Source organism: Bos mutus, chromosome 11 (genome assembly GCF_027580195.1).
Source record: "Bos mutus isolate GX-2022 chromosome 11, NWIPB_WYAK_1.1, whole genome shotgun sequence".
Classification (NCBI taxonomy): domain Eukaryota; kingdom Metazoa; phylum Chordata; class Mammalia; order Artiodactyla; family Bovidae; genus Bos; species Bos mutus.
The window spans coordinates 61184360-61201886 of NC_091627.1; the positions used below are offsets into that span (position 1 = coordinate 61184360).

The 17527-nt window shown below is 47.7% G+C and overlaps 1 protein-coding gene across 4 annotated transcripts in view; it reads right to left on the reverse strand.

Moving 5' to 3' along the window:
• ST6GAL2 (ST6 beta-galactoside alpha-2,6-sialyltransferase 2) overlaps window positions 1-10398 on the reverse strand; it is a 59349-nt gene extending 48951 nt beyond the window's left edge. For 3 of the 4 annotated variants that reach the window (XR_011466058.1, XM_070379495.1, XM_070379497.1), the window contains exon 1: window positions 9322-9684. The gene's annotated coding sequence lies outside the window, so the exon portion shown is untranslated. Of the gene's footprint in view, window positions 1-9321; window positions 9685-9817 lie in introns of those variants that run through there. The other variant, XM_070379496.1, reaches the window with a different exon arrangement.
• Window positions 10399-17527: the final 7129 nt, after the last annotated feature.

A 17527-nucleotide genomic window follows, 5' to 3' on the forward strand; every position in this document is an offset into this window, starting at 1 on the left:
TGTCAGGGTTGCTTGTGTTTCAGACGGTAAGGAATCTGCCTACAGTGCAGGAGACCTGTTCAATCGCTGGGTCAGGAAGATCCCCTGGAGAAGGGAATGGCAACTCACTCCAGAATTCTTGCCTGGAGAATCCCATGGACAGAGGAGCCTGGAGGGCTACAGTTCATGGGGTTGCAAAGAGTCTGACATGACTGAGCACACACACAGCACAAACAAGGGAAAGGCAGGACCTCTTGTAAGATCTGAATTATTCATCATCAGTTTCTAGGAGGCCACAAAATTGTCTTGACTTTGAGGTTCCCTGCCTGAGAGTAAATCTTCTCAAGCAGTCTGAAACAGTTGGAAAGAAGAAAAAGAAACAAGCAAAACACTCAGCCTACTGCGAAGGTCAAGGCTGAGTTCACACTCTCCTGAAATGTTGGGGTCCACTGGAAACCAGCTTCAATAACCCATGGTTCTGAATTCCCAGAAGAACACAGCACCAGTTGGTGAGCTAGTTTGATCACAGGCTTAGGCCTTCCTGACTGGCATCAGGATTTCAGAACCCAGTAAGAGAATTTTCTACCCAGTTTCAGTTTTCAAAGACCTTGTCCAGGACAGCAACATAATTAAAAAGTGCAGAGAAACCAACTGGTAATGCAAACCTCATTAAGTTGGCACAGCGTGACTCATGAGGAAAATTAAAAGGGCTCAAGGGTGTGCAGAGAGCTAAGGTCCTACCGTTTTCACAGATTTTCAATTTTAATATATTACCACAAATAGCAGTAGCACTGAATACTGTGGGAATCAACCCAGGCCTGTGACAGTGGATGGTGCAGTGCTAAGTCGTATCTGACTCTTTGTGACCCCATGGACTATAGTCTGCCAGGCTCCTCTGTCTATGGGAATCTCCAGGCAAGAATACTGGAGTGATCTGCCATGCCCTCCTCCAGGGGATCTTCCCAAGCCAGGGGTTGAACCCACGTCTCCTGCACTGGCAGGTGGGTTCTTTACCACTAGCGCCACCTGGGAAGCCCAACAGTGGATGGAGGTTCCTCCAAAGAGCTTCCTTTGCCAGGTGTGTATGTCCAGAACCGAACTGGGTCTGTGAGACTTCGTGGAGATCCCGAGTGTTGCTGGTGCTGGGGGTTGTCACGGGACAGAACTGCCGCAATGCCACAGGCAGCAACGTGGCGGCTAAGGACCAACACACATGTTGTCATTAAAATCCACTTAACTGGATTATGAAAGTGATTTAAAATGACTTCCTTGGGTGAGAGGAAAGCCACGCTTAGGTACCTCTCTGTTCATTTGCAAGTCATCCCTTGTATCTTAAGCATACTTAAATGGAGCAAGAACAGTTTATTCAAACGCTCCATGTATTTTTTTTTAAACTCCATGTGCTTTCATTAAACTCCTGCAATGTTCTATTTACTACAGAGAATCACTTGAAGTCCCTAACTTCAACCACTGGTGACAGTCTTTATTTTCATTCTAGTATGGGTTCAGAGTAATGGAAAGAGTTCCTTTAATTAACTGACTCACTCAGGGCTGCCCCGAGCCCTCACTTGACCTTTAGGGAAAGCAATGCAGAGCGCTTAGCACATAGAGGACGTAGTCTGGGAAGATGCTTGGAAAATACAGGAAGCACCATATAAACTCTCATGATTCCAAATGCAGCTGACCCTCTGTCCCTCCCGGGAAGATGCCCTTAGTCTGCATGGCTGTCTCCTGCAGGGAGTGCTGGCAGAACGTGTAATGGCCATGCGTGACATTCAGGCCAGGTGTGACACACCGCTGGGGACACAGCACAGTACCATCTCTGGCTTCCCACCAAAGGTGTGTGTTACCTTCTCCACCTGCACTGGGAGGGCCAGAACTCAAAGCACTGCACTTACAATTCTTTGTGGTCAGCTGAGGTTTGATTTTCCTGCCCAGGGACCTTTCCCAAATTTTAATATCTGTTCACAGATGATTCATGGGCAAGCAGGAAAAAACTGCAGCCCAACCACAACCACCACCAGCCCATCCCTGGGGACCAGCCTTATTATCCCACCAGGGGCTGCTAATGTGTGTGGCTCTGATTGTTAGGATTTGATACGTTTATGGATCCGAGATGAGTGCTTTTGTAAACTCTCCCTGGGAAGGTCCTACCCAATTTATTTACTAATTACTGGCCAACTACACATGTCCCTCACTTCTGAATGCTCTGTTAAAGAAAGGAACAAAGATGCCCAACTACATCTGGGATCATTATGAAAAGAGAGGCGCTTTTCAGGTGTTCTCTGTGAGATTCAGGGAGGCATACAAATAATAGGGTTGAATGGTTTAAGTCTGACTTCCTAAAGTAGCTAACAAAATGTGAGAAAGGAAGGCCTGCTCCAGACCCGATATGTTCCATGATGTCACTGCCCTGGCACCTGGAGATCATCAGGTGCTCGAGGTTTTGCTCAATTGGTAAAGAATCATCTGCAATACAGGAGACCCAGCTTCAATCCCTGGGTGGGGAAGATCCCCTGGAGAAGGGAATGGCAACCCACTCCAGTTCTCTGGCCTGGACAATCCCATGGACAGAGGAGCCTGGCGGGCTGCAGTCCACGGGGTCGCAAAGAGTCAGAAAGTGAAATTCACTTTTGTGTATCTTGGTGTGAACTTTACCATCTGTCCTCTGTTCTCCCCACACAAGCAAGGGGGCCTGTGACAGCCCCTGTGTTCTGTTCACCCTACAAACTGCCAGACACTAAAGGAAGGACACTTGGTTTTGAGGTACATAGGTGACCGGACTGGACTTTAAGCAAAAATGTCCTTGGCAAGCACACAGGATAAACAAGGGCAATGTCGAAATATCTAACTGCAACCCTCAGTCCTGCTTTCTCCCACCATGTAAAAACACAGTATAAAGCAAGCACACACCTGACCTTCCTCCTCTAGTCCTGCTCTGAATCTACCTCCCCCACAGGGAACTTGAGTTGTGATACCAGGAGTCCAGTCACCTGGCCCAGCCCAGCACCCTAGGGGCACCCTAGATACCCTGCTGGAGATGCCACTGCAGGATCTGGTCCCGAGGATGAAACACATTCTGCACCTACCCAGGTACCGGGAGATGCTGACGCTGTAAGAACCCTCACGCTGCACACAGAGAGAAAAAAGCGCGTGTTCCCACACGCAGTCTTTGTTGTTGTGCAGTCGCTCAGTCACGGCCAACTCTTCTGTGACCCCCTGGACTGTAGCCCGCCAGGCTCCTCTGTCCATGGGATTCTCCAGGCAAGAATACTGGGGTGAATTGCCATTTCTTTCTCTAACACACGGTCTACTTATAATAAACGAAGAGTGCAGTTTAAACCCTAAACATTTTTGAGATCTTCCTACTTCACTGACAATGTGGAATTCTCCCGAGATCTCTGATACAGGAAGAAGAGTGTTCTCTCGGTCAGAAGGCCAGGGTTCTGATCCTGAGTTTGTTTCTCAGCAGCTGTGAATCCCAGCCAGGAACGTTTACTTGTCACGATTCACATTCTCTCTCATATCTGACATAGAGTCACATCAGTCCCGGGATGTGTTCCTCCCATATTTAAGTGTGAGTGTGTGTGAGGGTGTGCCAATGTGTGTGTGTGCTTGCGTCGTCTTTTAAAAGATAGTCCTCTTTTTTTTTTTTTTTTTCACTGGGACTTCTCAGGGGTATAGTTTTCCCAATTGTAAAATATAATTTACATAGTAAGACCCTTCTTCTAATAGGAAAAGCAAATTCATTCATTTAATCATGCACCTATTGGATTAACTGTATCATTTATAAAACAAATTCCGTATTAATTGCACTTTTTCCTACCCATCTGTGGCCAGAGGTACAAATACAGGTTTTAACACACTGCAAAAGAGCCATCAATAGACTTTCAAGGAAGCTGCTTTTCACATTAATTTCTGATTCATGAAAGCTATTGGGGTATCTACAAGATTTACCTTTTCCCAAATATAATTTAAAGCCAAGCCATTCTACGCTCAGTCACTCAGTCATGGCCAACTCTTTTGTGACTCCATGGACTGTAGCCTTTCAGGCTCCTCTGTGCATAGGATTTCTGTGCAAGAATACCGGAGTGGTTTGCCATTTCCTACTCCAGAAAGTCATTCTAGAAGCCACAATAATTAGCAACATGCAAGAACCTGTACTTGAAAAATTTGTATAATTTGAACACAGAAAACCAATGGTTCTAAAGTTAATATAGCATTCTTCTCTCAGGCTCAAATCCTAGAAGCAGCCTGGCATAGGACTAAGTATGTGAACTTTAAATTTCTGAAAACAAAGGCTTCTGACCAAGACACTGCAGGATTTTTCTTGACGATGTATTCTCTAATGCTTTAGCCAATATATTTCTAAACATCCAAGAGGCTACTTTCTAGGCTTGCACTCTTTGATGACCCAATAACTCAAAAGTGTGTTAGTTGCTCAGGCGTTTCTGACTCTTTGCGAGCCCGCGGACCGTAGCCTGGCAGGCTCTTCTGCCCATGGGATTTTCCAGGCAAGAATACTGGAGCTTGTTGCCATTCCCTTCTCCAGGAGATCTTTCCAACTCAGGGATCGAACCCAGGTCTCCTGCATTGCAGACAGATTCTTTACTGTCTGAGCCACTAGGGAAGCCTCAAAGCACAGGGGTAATTCTCTTGAATCTTAGCTTATATTTTTCTTTGGAAATGTCACTGCTGTCACACCCCGTGAGCCTGAATTTCACCCTACTACTGCATGACCGGATATCCCAAATGGCCTGGGCCACCTTTCAGCTGCAACTCAGGCTTCTGTCTGCCTCCAGGTTCCAAAAGACACATACTCCAGGCCCTGTGCTTGCAGCCTGGACAACCTTCTGGAGCCAGCATGCCTGGGTGGGGCTGGGAGCTCTCAGTCAGTGCGCTTCCTCTTCAGAGTGGTATCTCATGTTGCTGCGTGGCCTTTGGAGACACCCAAGTTCAGTTCAGTTCAGTCACTCAGTCATGTCTGACTCTTTCCCACCCCCATGGACCGCAGCATACCAGACTTCCCTGTCCTTGACCAACTCCCAAAACCTGCTCAAACTCATGTCCATCAAGTCCGTGATGCCATCCAACCATCTCATCCTGTCACCCCCTTTTCCTCCTGCCTTCAATCTTGCCCAGCATCAGGGTCTTTTCCAATGAGTCAGTTCTTCGCATCAGGTGGCCAAAGTATTGGAGCTTCAGCTTCAGCATCAGTCCGTCCAATGAATCTTCAGGACCGATTTCCTTTATGATTGACTGGTTTGATCTCCTTGAAGTCCCTTCTCAAGAGTCTTCTTCACCACAGTTCAAAAGCATCACTTCTTTGGTGCTCAGCTTTCTTTATGGTCCAACTCTCACATCCATACATGACTACTGTAAAAACCATAGCTTTGACTAGATGGACCTTTGTTGGCAAAGTAATGTCTCTGCTTTTTAATATGCTGTCTAGGTTGATCATATACAATCTTTTCTTCCAAGGAGCAAGTGTCTTTTAATTTCGTGGCTGCAGTCACCATCTGCAGTGATTTTGGAGCCCAAGAGAATAAACTCTGTCACTGTTTCCATTGTTTCCCCATCTATTTGCCATGAAGTGATGGGACCGGATGCCATGATCTGAGTTTTTTGAATGTTGAGTTTTAAGCCAACTTCTTCACTCTTCTCTTTCACTTTCATCAAGAGGTTCCTCAGTTCCTTTCTGCCATCAGGGTGGTGTCATCTGCATTTGGAGACATCCAAGCCCAAGTTCAGATCCCAGCTCTGTTCTCACTCTTGAGGCAGCCACTTCCTCCTTCTGAGCTCAGTCTCATAGCATGGCCCAGGTTATGGCCAAGGTGCCCCTTGATGCCCTGTGCAGACATAACAGCAGGGTGGGGCATGAAAAGTCTCAAAGCAGAGGCTCTGATTATTCTTGGCGTCACTGCTCTCCCCAGGACTATGGGCTGTTGGAAGGGATGTCCAGTATGGATAACTAAAGGCTCCTTCTCTTCTGAGCAGGGGAATTAGCTTTTCAATACGCCAGAAAACACAATTATCCATTCCACGCAATCCGCATGCTGGAAGACACCTTGGAGAGAGTTTAAGCAGAGTCTTCATCTGGCAGCCCTGAAAACCATGCAGGTCTGTGCAGAACTCGGGACCGAGAGGTCACCCTCCTGCTTCATTCTCTGAGAAAGTCCAGCGCAAAACTGCTACCCCAACCCTCACACTTGTTAGAAACAACATCTGCCTGGAACTGGGGATTCTTTCCTGGAGAAGACCACAGGGGGCAGCGGAAAGCGGGAGGGGTATGGACAGGTCTGTTCAGACAAGTCCCTGAGAGTGGGTGGCGGTGCTCTGATGTCAGTCCATCCACAGGGCAATTCCATGTCAAAGCAGGAGGGACTTGGTGCTGGGAGGCAGACCGGAACCTGCCTATGGCCAAGGGAAGACAGTAGGCAGACCACTGCGGGAAACCCAGCTTTTACCAAGTGGCAGGTCTAGGATGGATGTGAGGGCTGGACCAAACTACTGGCTGAGGACTGCTTGGGCCAGTCTCACACCCTTTACATTAGGGCCAGTCTCACACTCTTTACATTAGGGCCAGTCTCACACCCTTTACATTAGGGCCACCACTTCACCCACAGGCCAGGTGTGTTCCATGCATTTTGAATTGCATCTCTTCCCCATCAATTTAGGGGGGCTGGACGGGGCTTAGAATTTAAGATCAGGATGGGATTTTGTAAGAGTCATAATAAATCCATGCTTCTGCCCAAGCCCCATGTTTACACATAAATCGCTCAAAAGTAGAAAAATGGCAGATGTAGTAATCCACAGTCTGATGTTTATGCATAAGAGTAGCTGGTCACATCTTCCAGCACACTCAGGATTTGGACTTGACACCAACCTGTTAAGAACATTGAAAACTGCTGTGTAAATTACACCTGCACAGTCCTGATTCCAAAATTAGTATCTGATTCTATGTAATTATTTCTCTTACTGTCAGTTGTCAATTTAATCCCCTAGTTCTTTTTAAAGGAGTGTCCAATGATTAAAATCGCAAAGCTTGACATACCCCTACCTTGAAGGCACTATCTTTGCTAAGACATTCAAGCAAGAAAAGTAAAGTAGTTCACTTAATTTAAGCAATTACAAATTAAGATGATATAATAGAAGATCCAGGAGGGAGAAAAAACACTGTATACTTAGGTGAATATTAAAACAAAGGCTGTCCCAATTATTAATGCATAAAACATTTTTTATGCAAAAGCATCAAGAATGAGACAACAAATCTAGACATTAATTAAAAGTTTCTCAAAGGTCAAATATCTCCAAGTTTCTGGAAAGGAACTTGTCATTGGCTTACCTAAGTAATAGGTACAAAAGTATAGAAATAAATTGGTATTTATAGAAAGACTTAAGCACTGAGAAACACTTGGATAAACTGTAGACACAGAGGATAAAACTCCAGTTAGTATAAGCATGCACACACTTCATCATCTCAGGAAAAGGAGAATCTCAGAAAAAAAGAGCTCCAGAAACAAACATCTACAGGAATTTCTCAGCAACCACTTCACTGTTCAACTTATCTCACAGGCTGGCCACAAATCCTTCCCCAGACCCAACTGATGTGTTCACCTCATGAGTAAACTTTTCCGTCTTAATTATCCTCATCAGAGACTGAGCAGCGCTGCCTGCTCTTCTCTACATAATAATCCATTCACATATTTTCAGATGTGAAATTATCTCAGCTTTGAATCCTACAGTCTAAATGTCCTCAATTCTTTACTTCTCAGATCGCAGGTACCACTTACTACATTCAGCAAATGCTGGTTTCTGCTGAGCTCTCTCCCACCTTTGGCCCTTCTTGTCTGAACTTTGGGTTCAGAACCCCACTAAGAGCTGAGGTTCATTACACAGTCTCTACAGAGATTTAGCACAAAGCTTCAGAAGCTTCACCTGCACCAAGCAGAAAGGAATACCCCCAGTTTACCTCACTCACAACAAAACTTTTATCAAGAATTCCAACATGTTTGAGTGACTTTTCTTAAACTCAGCGGTAAAATTCAAGGCAATTCTTCCATTAGCTTCCAGCATTCCCCACTCCCTACCGCCAACAGTTTTCCTGATGCATGTGGGAAACGCGAGCCTTCAAGGGTTGGAAAAATTTTGGTTGCCAGTTTCAGAAAAATAGCAGGGTAAAAATAAGCTCAAGGCCACACATCATTTTTCCTTTTAAAAGAAAACGTCAACCCCAAGTTTGCAACAACAGCATTTCAATTTTTGAAAACCACGGGTCATGAATTTTATTTCAATATGGCAAAGTATGTCGACCAAAATTAAAAAAAAAAAAAAAGTAACTATCGAGTAACCCGCCCGAGGCGTTTAAAATGTGCAGAAAGTACTTAAAATGCTTTTCGAGTCCCCCAGCAATGTCCTCACCAAGCAAACAGCCAACCGAGCTGGGGATCAGCTGGCCCCTTCCCGGTCAGAACGCCAACCGCACACAAAGCAAAGATTCCGACCAAATATGGTTTGCCTCTCCTCAATTTTTCAGCCTGATCACTAAAAATACGTTCACAACCAATCCAGCCAAGCATTACTCTTCTCCCAAAGTGCTTCTCGGATTATAAAACAGCTTTGAAAGTTCAGCCTGACAAAACAAACACGGTACCAGGGGGAGAGACCTGGAAGGCGTTCGCAAAAAGTCTCATTTAAATTCCTGGAAAGCACGGCTTCTCAAACAGCTATTCGGATCGCTTTGGAAGGAGGCAGCAGCCGCTTAGCTCCAGCCAGGAGTTTCACTCCGCTCCATTCCCCTGCATCGCAAAATCCGAAGGAGATGGACGTTGCATTCCATATCCCCGAATGCATCAAATCTCCTTTCGGTACACGGTGGAAAGTGGGACAACTCCGAAGCCGCCCTCCTCGCGCCAGTGCGCAAGAACGAACACCCCACTGCTCAGGATTCACAAGATCCTTCTGCCCCAAACGTTTCAGCTACAGAAAACTAGAGATCAGTGCAACGCACTTTAGACTTTAAGAAGCGCAGATGTGCCCCAGGGTGGGGTCGAGAAGACAATTAAAGACCTCGAAGCCCCTTCTAGAGCCAAAATTAAAGATCAGTGTCACTGAGGGGCACACTGTGTCCCCCTATCCCCAGAGCGCAAGTCTTCCGGTGGGCTCACCTCTCGAGGAATTTCCTGCTTCTCCCCCCAAAACTGTCCTCAGCGCTCCCCCTATACCCCACCACAGGTCTGGGAGCGGGTCGCCGAGTCTAACTCGGTGCGGAGTTGCGCCCGGCTCCGGCGACCCAGCGGCAGCCGTCTGGCACCGCCCGACCCCGAGCCCTCGGTCGCCCACCTTTTCCGTACGCCGCGCCTCCCTGCGCGCGACCCCGTGGCGTGGAGTCGGGGACGAGCGTGTCACATCTTCTTCTCCCGCGGCCGCTCGGGTGCGCGCCACGCGCTCCCACAATTGCACGGACTGGAGCAGAGAGCCGGGGCCCGGGCGCCAGACGCGCGCGCGGCTCAGCGGCTCCCGCAGCAGCAGCTCGCCTCCGCCGAGCAGCCTCCTGGCGCCGACCCAGAGACCCAGCGACCCGCGCTCGCGTCCCGGGCGGCCGGCGGGGTCTTCTCTGGTCCTGTTCGCTCCGTGTTGGGCGGCGAAAACGAGCGCGGGGGACTCGGCCTCCGGGCCGGCGCGATGCGCCTCATTGTTCCAGGCGGCGGCTCCCTGCTCCCAGCCCCCGCGCAGAGCCTGCGCCGCGCCCCGCCCAGCGCTCCCCAGCGCCCACCCCTTGCCCCCCGCCCCTCCGCCTCCGAGGCTTCCTCCGGCCTCCCCTCGCTGCCGTGCTCACCTAGCGGGCGGCAGCTGGCTTCGGGAAGTTCCGCGACCACTCCCCACTGCCTGGCGGCGGCGGCGCAAACGGTACAAGGTGGGCGCTCCCCGGCTGCGAGCCGAGCCCCGCTGCTGGCACAAAGTGATCGTAGACTGGGGCGTCGCGGTAGCCTGTAAAGCACGCCTGTCCGCGCCGCCGCTGCCAGCCAGCCCCGGTCCTCCGAGGGTCACCTGCACAGGCTCCGCCCGGCACCGCGCGCCGCAGCCGCTGGCACTTGGGCCTGGCCGACGGCGGGGATGCTGTGAGCTGCGGGGCCTGGGTCGGGGCACTAGGCCCCGCGGAAGTGAGTCTTTGTGCGGCCCCGCTGCGACACACCCTACCGCGGCGCCGAAGGCCGGGCTACCTGCGCGCGAGGCAGCGCCCGGGAGCGGGCCGGGTGGGGTGCAGGGGAGCGAGCGCAGCATCCTCCCGGCCCGCAGGCTCCCTTTGTTCCGCCCGCTCGGCCGGCTCCAGGCCGCCGCCCGGCCTTCGCTCCCGGAAACTCCTCGGAGGCGCAGGGGTCGGGGTTATAGCGGGAGTGGCCACCTGCCCCTGGGAATTCCCTAATGCACCCTCTGCCCGGCCATCCCCGCCGGGCCGGCAAAGTTCTCCGGACCGCGGCCCCCAGGCTGCTGGCCCGGCGCGCGGAGAACAGGCGCTGGAGCCGGGGGTGGGGCGGCAGATCGGATGTCCCTCTGCCAGCGTGCGGAATGTCCATTTGTCGCCGCGGCCCTCGTCCCTTCTGAGGGGACCGCAGCTGGTCCCTGGGACCAAGACCACGACGCGCTTTGTTTGCTGGTAAACACGCGCCTTTGAACTTCAATGCGCTCCCCGCGTGCGCGAAGGAGGCGGTAGGCAGTTCCCCACCTTGTTGTCCTCCGGCGGCCCCAGAGGGCTGTTGGGGTGGGGGTGGGGGAGCCACCTGGTAGTGGCCGTCTCAGAGGGACAGGTTACCCCCCGGCCCCCCATCCTAGCTCCCAGCAGGAGCTGACAGTTTGGAGATACAAATCCTTCACTAAATACACTGTTTTAAAATTCGTATGTACATTCATTGACCTAATTCAGGATTTTTAGAAGAAAATAATGAACTGGATATCCAATCCATTCAATATTTACTGAGTGACTGCTGTGTTCCGGGACTCCGGGCTGGAGAAGGGGCAGTAGACAAGCAAGCTGAGTAGCACCTCTTTCCTGCCTTCAGGGAGTTTGCGGAAATTTAAACCATCACCAGGTGTTCAACTAAAACCCACTGGGCAAGACGCGCTGCCCTCAATCAACAGTGGGGGCCAAAAACGCTCCCCCTGTGTTTCCCCAGTTGTGGTGATGGTTTCTGACACCTGGAGTTGGGAGGAGCTGCAGTGAAGGGATCGTGTGTCACATGGGATTAGAGAAGAGTGATAAATGTGAACCACCGACAATATGGGTACAAGAAAGTGACCTGATAGGGTCCTGGGCCTGGTGGGGATGGGAGTAATGCAGAAAAATCCACCCCTTGTTCCCTGACAGAGGGCTTCCCAACCTCTGGGGTCTCATGCCTGAGTATCTGAGGTGGAGCTGGTGTAAAGCAGTATAAATAAAGTGCTCAGTAAATGTAACACACTTGAATCATCATGAACCATCCCCCACTCCAATCCGTAGGAAAATTGCCTTTTAGGAAACCAGGAAACTAGTCCCTGGTGCTAGAAAGATTGGGGACCACTGCTCTGAGGGACCCTGGCAGGTCACAGACTCTATGGGCCTTGATTTTCTCTTCTGCATAATGCACTGGAGGGTACCTACCTTCCAGGTTTATCATTAAGAGTAGAGCTCAGGGACTTCCCTGGTGGCGCAGTGGATAACAATCTGCCTGCCAGTGCAGGGGACACGCTTTGATCCCTGGGCAGGGAAGACCCCACATGCCACAGGGCAACTAAGTGAGCAGAAACTACCTAGCCCGTGTGTGAAACTAAAACTACTGAAGCCTGCGAGACCTAGAGCCAGGAAGTTGCAGTTACTGAAGCCCGCCTGCCCTAGAGCCTGTGCTCTGCAACAAGAAAAGCCACTGCAATGAGAAGCCCATGCACCCCAACTAGAGAATAGCCCCTGCTCCCACAACTAGAGGAAGTCCACATGCAGCAACCGAGACACAGACAGCCAAAAAAATAAAAGAGTAGAGATCAGGTATTGAAATGTCTCCCTAGTGCCTGAAATGGTATGTCTAATAATTGTAGTAATTAATATATAATAGTAGCCATTATTAAAATCCCTTAACCATGAAATAGAAAATAATTTATATACTCTTCCTATAGTGTATACATATTTAAATGCTGCAGAAGTTAGTGCCTTGATTACCTTAAGGAAATTTTAATGAGAAGTTAAATAAGAGTAGCCAAATAACAATTAACTTTATGCTTGTAGAAAAATTACCACCTGCAGGCAAATATGCAAATCATTGTAAAATTTTAAGTGCATTTATTATTTATGGTTGTGTTAATCAATGAAGTGGGGCTAAATTGACTTAATTATTGTTTCCTAAGGAAATCAGAAAGCTAGTTGACAGACATAAAGCTATCAACTGATGATCGTTTCTGTCCAAGTGTATGGTAAATAAAATATTTTGACATCCCTTAATTGCTAAGAGGCATCTCAAGTAGGAACAGATTATTTAGTTTTTTTTTTTTAGTCTACAGATTTGCAAAAAATTCACTTGCTCTTCTGGCATTTTAATATTCCATTCCTTAAAAAAATAAACAAACCAGAATAAATTTATTCTTAAGCATCAGAAACCCATTTGGTAATACCCATTTCTTCCTAATAAGCTGAATGTCCTTTTCTGTTTTTAAACTCAGGGTCCCACTATCCTTTTTCTTATCCAGTGTTGTCAGATGACAGATGTGTTCACAGGAAACATTCCTTCCCTCTTTTGAAACTTGTCCTTGATTAGCAGTCACATCCAGAAGTTCCGTAAACTCCCATCTGAGAAGTATCTGGGTTTGGGTAGGAAATGGGTAAACATTTTCTAACTGTATCATTGTTGAATCTGGGGGACTTTTTTCCACTTAACTACTGTTTGTAGAAAAAATTGCGGCCCTATTATTATGCCATTCATTCTCACAATAAACCCACAGATTATTTGACAGATGTGGAAACTGAGGCTGACAGATTTCTTTTTCTTAGGATCATTTTCTTTAAGCATTATGTCTTCAGTTCTGAGATTTTCACTCTGTAAATGAAATTAGTACCTCAGGGAGGAAAATAACTTACAGACGTGTTCTTCATACTCAATCAGTGAGACAAATGTGTGTGTGGGCCATGCAAAAATGAGTTTTGGATACTCACTTGTTTGGAGTCCATTAAGTAGTGCTAGGACTTCCCAGGTAGCTCAGTGATAAAGAACTCTCCTGCCAATGCAGAAGATGTGGGTTTGATCCCTGGATTGGGACGATCCCCTGGAGAAGAAAATGGCTCCCCACTCCAGTATTCTTGCCTGGAGAATCCCTTGGACAGAGGAGCCTGGCAGGCTATAGTCTATGGGGTCGCAGAGTCAATGACTTAGTGACTACACAAACACTTAGCAAGCGTGCAAACCATGCTAGGATTAGGAACAAACATTCTTTTCCTAGCCAACCTATTTTTTTTGTTTTCTTCTAATTGCCATTTAGTCTTAGAAATATTAATAGGAAGACGACCACCATTAAGAAGAAGCAGGCTTAGGATTTTGGATGGATGTTGTGGTTAGAATCCCGGACATGCAGGCGGTAACATCAGTGACCCTTCCATATTTTCAGATGGGGAGAAAAAGATCTTTCTTTTCATCAGATGTGGGCTTCCCTAGTGGCTCAGATGTAAAGAATCCACCTGCAATGCAGAAGACCTGGGTTCAATCCCTGGGTTGGAAAGATCCCTTGGAGAAGGGAATGGCAACCCACTCCAGTATTCTTGCCTGGAGAATCCCATGGGCAGAGGAGCCTGGCAGACTACAGCCTATGGGGTCATAAAGAGTCAGACACAACTAAGTGACCAACACTTCACTTCAGTAGATAAGAAGCCTGTACCGGAAGACACTATGACTATCTCTTGCCGCCATCCAGCTTGCATCTCCCTATCCTGGAACTCCAACTGGAAATGGAGCAGCCTCGGGCAGGATCAGGGGGTCACAGCCACACCTGCAGAACTGACCTAAGTGAAAACAAGTCAGGCTGTGAAAGAAGTTTCCCTTTGGCAAACTTTTCCGTGTAATCCACGACCTAAATTTAAAAGGACAGGACTCAGAGCCCAGGGTTTGAGTCCCCTGCATCGTATAGCAAATTCCCACTGGCCGTCTATTTTACACGTGGTAACGTATATGTTTCTAGGCTATTCTTTCTATTCACTCCACCCTCTCCTTCCTTTCTCCCGCAACCCCATGTCCACAAGTCTGTTCTCTGTGTCTGCCTCTCCTTACAGATGGGTTCGTCAGTACTATCTTTCTGGATTCCACATACATGCATTTATATACGATATTTGTTTTTTTCTTTCTGTCTTATTTCACTGTGTGTAACAGGCTCTAGGTTCATCCACTGTGTTAGAACTAACTCAGAAGTGACAACTTAGAGTGGGATGGGGTGGGGGGGTGGGAGGTGGAGGGAGGTTCAGGAGGGAGGGGACATATGTGTACCTATGGCTTATTCATGCTGATGTATGGCAGAAACCAACACAACATTGTAAAGCAATTATTCTTCAATTAAAAATAAATTAAAAAAAATTTTTTTAAAAAGGACAAGACTCATCAGGGAGATCTGGGTTTTCCACCAACCCTGTCACCTTCATGAAGCTGTTTGAACCTTCTGAGCCTCCACGACCGTGTCAGTGATGCAAACTAAACCCACTTCACAATACCTGCAGGAGGGGGAGCTCACTGCACAAGCTCACAGACATCCACAAGTGCACCGCACTTCACAGTTTATGTAAAGGCTTCTCTCCCCTCCACTCTGAAGTAGGAGGTGAAGAACTGGGGGATTAATAAGGCCATCTAGAGAACTGGGGGACCATAATCATTGCTAACACTGATGTTTTAAGCCCTACATACTAAGCCCTTTATAAATATTGACTCATTTAATATAACAAGGATTTAAAAAAACTTTATTTTGGAATAATTTCAAACTTAAAGAAAAATTAGAGAACTAATACCTTACCCCAGATTCCCCAGACTCTGGCACTTGACTGGGGTTGTCACATCCCCCATCACTTCTGTTTTGTCCTGAAATGTTTTCTCCCTAGAGCAAGTTGCATCCACTGTGTCCTTTCCAACTCCCCCAAATGCAGGTACTCCAAAGTGGCTTTAAGCCACTTTGCTTTTAGAAAAAACCACAAGTATCTGTCTTTGCAAACAGAAAGAAATCCTAGGAGGATTTTTCACTTTTATGAAAAAGGGCAAAAAGTGAAAGTTGTGTCTGGCATGTGCTTTGCACGAGTGGCCTCCCCAGGCTCCTTCCTGGAACCACGCTGAGCATCTCAGCATCTGGTCCCCAGGGCTGTGAACCCTGTCTGGGAACATCTGTGTGCTTCTTCATTTATTTTGAGACCGCTAGCAAGACCCATCGTAAGTGACTTCCTCGCTTTACACTGTTTCCACTTGTGAAAGCGTCCCTGGGGATGAACTACTTTCACATAGTTGGGGCAAATCTATATTTTATTTTCCTAACAACAGGGACATTGTCTTACATAATTAGGGAAGTGATATTATTATACTATGATCTCATCTCAGACTCTATTCACATTTCACTAATTGTCCTGAGGAAGTCCTTTATAATAATAATAAGCAATATAACAATATATTATTATATAATATATATTTTATCATAATAAACAAAATAATAATAATGTCTTTTATAATAATAATAAACAACAGGGCCCAGGAACCCATCACGAATCATCTGTTGTATTTCATTGTATCTTTGGTCTCTTTGGTCTCTTTAATCTGAAACAGTTTCCTTAACTTTCCCATTTTTTGTACAGTTCAGATCATTTCTCGTGTTAAGTGCCCTCCAGGTGGGCTTGTCTGATGCTTCCTCACAATCAAATTCAGATTAGCTTCAGATTATGCTTTTTTCCTTTTTGGCCAGAAACACCCCAGTGTGACAGAGCATCCGTTTGGAAACTACATACTGTGCTCATTCGTTCCAGTAACAATGAGCTTAACTTCTGTTACTTGCTTAAGGTGGGGTGTGCCAGTTTTCTCCACAGTGAAGTTACTATTCCTTCCTTTATCATTAAAAGTAATTTGTGTTGAGATGCTTTGAGGATATGTAAATATTCTGTTTCTCCTCAAACTTTTCCTCTCCTGTTTAGGCCTCTGATCTCGATTCTCCCCTGCAAGGACGATGCTTTCCTAATCCCATCCATACTTTACACGGTGTGGTTGGCATTTTGCCACACGGAAGAGCTTTTTCTCTTTTCCCCCATTTCTTGATTTTATAACAAGCTTCTTATGCCAGTGTTTTTGTCTCCGTCTTTCGAAAGAGGAAACTGAAACGTCACAGACAGAGAGAGCAGACTGTCCTGGGTCACATGGCCAGTGATCAGCAGCAACTTGGGCAAGATGATAACTTGGAAACCATTTCCTCCTCTGTGAAATGAGAGCAGTTGGCTAAGTCAGAGGGCTGCTCTGTGTGACTTCCAAGTGCCTACTCTAATTGCACGTCCAGCAATTGTTCAATAAATGGCTGCTCTTAGAGGGTGGAAGTGTGCTGGTTTGTAGATATTAAAGCGCAGGTACAGGGAGTGAGAAGGATGCATGTTACAGGGAGCCTTCTGACCACGAGCCCTCTCGTTCAGCCATTGTTGAGTGCCAGCACTCTCCCAGGGTCCTGCAGACACAGATGCCAATGACAGGACAGGGGCTTCTGTATTTCCATGGAAACTGAAAGTACAGACCCACGACATCAGACCGCATCTGACAGTAACCCACCATTCGCAGCAGCTGGGCCACGAAGCCAAACCACAGCCTGTGGACACTCAGGCCCCACAGTCAGCGTTCATAACCACTGGCTTCTCAAGTGTTTGCCCCACTTCTGACACACACTGTCCTTAGGAAGCCAAATATGGTCCCCTAATCAGCCACATGGGCTTCCCTAGTGGCTCAGACGGTAAAGCGTCTGTCTGCAATGCAGGAGACCTGAGTTCAATCCCTGGGTTGGGAAGATCCCCTGGAGAAGGAAATGGTAGCCCACTCCAGTATTTCTTGCCTGGAAAATCCCATGGACCGCGGAGCCTGGTAGGCTACCGTCCATGGGGTCGCAAAGAGTCAGACACGACTGAGCGACTTCAATTTCACTTTCAATCAGCCACATAAGATGCCTGATTACTAGTTAGCCCAGGGCTGCAAGATAAATGGGCTCAGTCGCTCAGTAGTGTCCAACACTTTGCGACCCCATGGACTGTAGCCTGCCAAGCTCTTCTATCCGTGAAATTTCCCAGGCAAGAATATTGGAGGGGTTTGCCATTTCCTTTTCTGGGGGATCATCCCAACCCATGGATCCATCCCATGTCTCTTGTATCTCCCGCGTTGGCAGGCAGTTTCTTTACTACTGAGCCATCAGGGCAGCCTGATGGTGGCTGACTCCCTTGCTATCACCAGCTCAGAAGAAATAGCCTTAGCTGGTCCTCATTTGGGCGGTCTTCATCTGTTTCCACATAGGGAGAGGGGAGACCCATCAGAAAGTTGCCAAG